Genomic DNA, 5,129 nt, shown 5'->3' with positions numbered 1-5,129 from the left:
AGCAGAGAGCAGTTGGAACGGCCCGCAGCCAAGCTCTTAATGGCGAAAGAGCCAGCGATCAATTCCAGACAATTGACTCCAAGACCAGGTCCGGGAGGGTGCCGAAAATGGCTCGACCATCCCAAGCCTCCATGTGACGTAACCACCACATGAGCTCTAGCCTATCCTCTGCGGAGAGGGTAACTGTCTGGTCGTATGAAGGTAGCCTGCGAAGATACTCTGCCTTCAACCTCTGGAGCGCTCTGTAATGGAGGGGCGCCGGAAAGATCGCTTGTATGGATGCAGATAACATTCCCACTATGCGGGCCAAGATGTGTAGGAGAATCGACCTGGAGCGTAAGACCCTGCGGATTTCCTTCTTGATTGTGGTAATCTTGGACAACGGGAGTTTGAGGACGGCAGACACGGAGTCTCTCGAACCCCAGGAACTGGATGACCTGGGACAGAGTGAGGGCTGACTTTTCGATATTGATGACAAAGCCCAAGTCCTGGAGCCATGAGGTGAAGAATGCGGTCTGCTGGAGCACACGGGACTGGTCCTGGGAAAAAATCAGAATATCGTCCAGGTAAATGATGGAACGGATCCCCTGGGAGCGGAAGAAGGCCATGACGGGCTTCATCAGCTTGGTGAAACACCAGGGGGCGGAGCTGAGACCAAAGGGCAGGCAGGTGAACTGCCACAGAGTCTGGTTCCAGAAGAACTGGAGAACCAGAACTGACTGGGACCGTCAGGTAGGCATCCTTGAGGTCTAAACGAGTAAGCCAGTCGCCTTCGAGAAGGAGGTCCCTGAGGAGATGAGTACCTTCCATTTTGAAGTGTCTGTATGCGACGAAGGCATTGAGTTGTCTGAGGTTGATTACCGGACGAAACTCTCCCGACTTCTTGCGGACCAGGAAAATGTTGCTGACAAAGTGTGGAGGTCCAGCGGCGGGTTCTATAGTGCCTTTCTGTTGGAGCAGATGTAGTTCCGCGTCCACCAAAGGCTGTTGAGAGAGAGAGAAAGACGGGGGGGACAGGGAAGGGCGGACTGGACAGGAGGATCTGAGAAGTCTATGAGGAAACCCCGAACCGATTGAAGAACCCATGGATCTAGAGAGACGAGGGGCCAGTTGTGGGAAAAGAGGGAGAGCCTGCCAGCAATTCTTGCAGGGAAATAAAGATTTGAAAATAAGGGACTCACCGAATCGCACTCTCCCACAGGTGGAGCCACCAAAGGCTCTTCTGTTGGAGCCTCTGTTGGAGGATGGGAAAGGAGCTCGCAGCTGGTAGCCGGGTTGGTATGAGGAAGGCTAGAAGTAGGCACAGGAGCCTCTAGCAGATGATCGGCTGGCGGCCCGGCTCCTCGGACGTCCAGCCCTGGCGGAAAAACGCTGGCCAGATGCAAAAGCCTTCCGCGTGGAGGACTGTGCCTTCGTAAATGATGTAAAGATGTTGACGTGCTTGTTCAACTCTTTGATAAATGAACCCCCGAAGAGGAGTCCTTCAGCAGTAGGCCCTAACTCCTTGCTTCCTAAGTCCATGAGCCAAGGATCAAGGCGTAGTAAAGCGGCCCAGCGTCGTTCAGTGGAGAGGGCCACGTTGGCGTTGCCGAGCAAAATGACACAGCGTTGGATCCATTCCCTGGTGAGGGAGGCATCCATAGGCGTACCCGACATGACTGCTTTGTCGGCCATCAAAAACAATTGTGTCAAGGGGCCTGCCACGTCCAGTAGCTTATCTTGAGCACCCCGAATGCCCCGTTCTGCACCTTTCTTAGGGTCTCGACCAGTCTTTGACATGTATGTCGCCATGGTGGGCTCGAATTGTGGGGTTTTAAGGACCTTGTGCGGCAGAATTGGGCGAGGGCACTCAGCCCTAAGTTTGTTGCGGACCTCCCTCTCCACAGGCCTGCGGATCCACTTTACCAAGAAGTTGGAGATTTGGTCGGGAGGTGTCCACTCAGCGGACCGTGGGTGCCTGATACGTTTGGGATCGAACCAAGGTTCACCCGCGGCGTCCAGAGTAGCAGGGTCGCCCGTAGTGTCGTTTGTGGCGGTAGGAGTAGGCCCGTAGGGGTCTGAATCTCCAGTAGTTAGGGCCGTCTCGCTGAACGTGCCAAACTCCGAGTCAGAGTCTTGCGACTCCCCACCCCACTCGTCTAGCAGGGCGTATGAGCCACCTGCAGCCTCTCCTTCCTCAGATGAGGAACCATAAACATCCCCACTGAGCTCTGGGGCGGAGCCAATGGGGTTGCGCACAGCGCTGTGTTTCCCCTTGCTGGTGTCAAACAAGATACCCTTACGTGGGCGTTTGTGTATTGAGCCCTCGGTATCTGGATCCGAATGTGTGGGATCTTCTCTCCCGCGTACGCCAATAGGGGCGTCCTGGGAGGCCATAGTAGGATGGAAGCCAGTGCCTGCTGTAGGGCCGAATCAAATGAAGCCTTGGCGGCTGACAGCCAGGATGAGAGATCAACCGCAGAAGATGATTGGGTACTCTCTGTCATATTGCTCACCAAAGCGCAGCTTTCAGAAGTTGACGCTGTAATTATGAGCAGACAAAAAATTGATGGCACCAGATGTATGTGCGAAGCAGATACAGAATACTGTGCAGAGCACAATGCGTTAAACCACAAGGTGGCAGTAGAGGCTGAGAAGCAGAGGCATGTTACTTGCTAAGCCCAAAGTAGAGGTATAATATCACCCAGTAGGGGGACAGGGCCAGCTGAGTATGAGGTCTGTCAAGGCGAGACCTGAATAGATCACCCTGATTATCATCAAACACAGGGGACAGTAAAAGGGACTGTATAATATAGTATAGTAATAACAGAACAGAATAGAATAATAAAAATAAAATATAAAATATTCAATTACGAGGGGTCCCCAACAGGAATCAAACTCTGGACCTGAAGACTATCCACACTGAAAGCAGAGCCTTAGCCAGTTGAGCCATGCAGCTACCCTAGAAGAAAATTGCGTGGAGAGCAGTCAGATCATAGAAGGCGGGCAGAAGCGCCCCTGAGGAGCGAAAAGGAAGCAGAGCAAGACAGCAGGTGGAGAAGGCAAACAGGAGGACCGAGAACAGAAGGAAGAACCTCGAGGGAAGGGAGAAGGTAAGAGAAAGTTTGTGGAGAGGAAAAAACCACTAAAGAAAAGACGCTGAAGACAGCGTGGGGAGGGTGAGGAAAGACTGCCTGGGAAGGCCTGGGAAATACAGGGATAAAACTGCAAACTAAACGAAAGAAATGAGGCAAAGGTGACCGGTAATACATAAAAGTGGTGGTCGCGAAAAAGGGGGCCAGGGGAAGAGGCAAACCCCCAGAAAAACAAGTAGAAGCAACAATAATAAATATAATAAAATGACAAATATATATATATATAAGGACAAAAAAAACCCAAAACAATAATAATATAATAATAATAATAATAACAATATAGGAAATAATAAAATATATAATAAAATATATATAAGGATAATAATGATCAGCCAAAAGTGATCTGTTTGTTTTTCAATTACAAGTCAGGCCATTACTTTCAACAACAGTGCCTGACCTCACAAATACTCTTTTGACTAAATGGGCACAAATTACCAACAGACACGCTTCAAAATCACGTGTAAAGCCTTCCCAGAAGACTGGAGGCTGTTAGCCACAACCAGAATGGGAGAATCCTTTGGTCATATTGTGTATATGCTTAATTTTGTGTATTTGAATGTTAGGTAGATGTTGCTCACAAACACAGACAAGCAGTGGAACATAACTTATTTTCTTTACTCCATTAACCACATGTAACACATTAAGATATATATACAAGAGACCTAACACAACAGAACAAGTACACATTTCCATTATGCTGCCATCTACTGGCAAAACAGACTACATAGTATCCCAATACATAACACTCCTCCCCCTAGACCTCAAAGTCTTTCAGATAATTGGGAGGGTGAATATTTCTCCTTGGCCGCCCCAAGGTTGGAGCAGGTTCGCCTGGACCATCAGCTTGGCCGTCGTCCTGTGCTCTGTCTTGTGGACTACAAGGAACTGGCTCTGCAACAACAACTCCTGGAGAACTGACACCTGTATCATCTAGTGGTTCACCAACATCTGGCATCACAGGAGACCCAGTACAACTGGAACCCGCAGCAGGCACAATCTCGTTACTTCGTTCCCGGATCTGATCAACGTGCCTTCGTAATATTCTACCATCAGCAGTCTGTACTTTGTATGACAAAGGTCCTGTGGCCACAAGTACTTGTGCAGGTATCCATCTAGGCCCAGAAGCATAGTTCCTCACATAAACAGCACTGTCAGGTAGAAACACTCTCACAGTAGAAACATTATAGCGCTCATTGAATTGCAATTCTTGCTTCTTTTGCAGCTCAGACGTCAAATCAGGATGTAAACGATCCAGACAAGTTTTTAGACGGCGGTTCTTTTACCAAAGTGGTTTTTAAAGTGGCATTTAAACTCAGTTACATAATTTCTACAGATTAATTTTATAGCAATTATTATTCAACTTTAAATGAAATGTTTGAGCGCTAAATTATGCAGTTTTATGATGCAAAAGATAAGCAAAGCTATAAAGATGCCTTTGAGCCTTTGAGACTTCAGAAAGACAGCATTAGAAACTAATTCTTACCGGCACATTTAACATGCTTCGAATAGAGGAAGGAAACCATTAACTTAATGTAATAGTTAAACAGCATTAATATAGATCTACCTATTAAAACGTCTAGTGAATCTTGCTCTTTTTTTGCACAAATTAGTAAAACAAACTTTTCTTACTTGAATAAAAATCCATTAAAAATCATTTAAAAATACATTAATACAAGAGTAGAAAAACATTATGTACTAAGGTTTCTATCAAGACACAAGACTTCAAGAATAAAATGACCCTATATAAGTCTAACAACTATTTTTAACTGCAAAGACACTTGAAGAACAAACGATACCATGCAGAGATCTACTCTATTTAGTTTGTCCATTTTTTGGGGGGGGGTGAATAGTCAGGCTATTTCTGTTCCTACAATTATCAGCATATCTGGAATTTTGACTACTACATTGGGATATTTTCTGTTAAAATTTTTATGATGATTTATATGCTCTATGCAGGTTTTATTTCATGGGTTGTGTAACTTCACATGCTATGTA

Source organism: Sceloporus occidentalis, unplaced genomic scaffold, assembly GCF_023333645.1.
Source record: "Sceloporus occidentalis isolate IW3139 unplaced genomic scaffold, rSceOcc1.0.p SCAF_260, whole genome shotgun sequence".
Classification (NCBI taxonomy): domain Eukaryota; kingdom Metazoa; phylum Chordata; class Lepidosauria; order Squamata; family Phrynosomatidae; genus Sceloporus; species Sceloporus occidentalis.
This window is presented reverse-complemented; position numbering follows the sequence as displayed.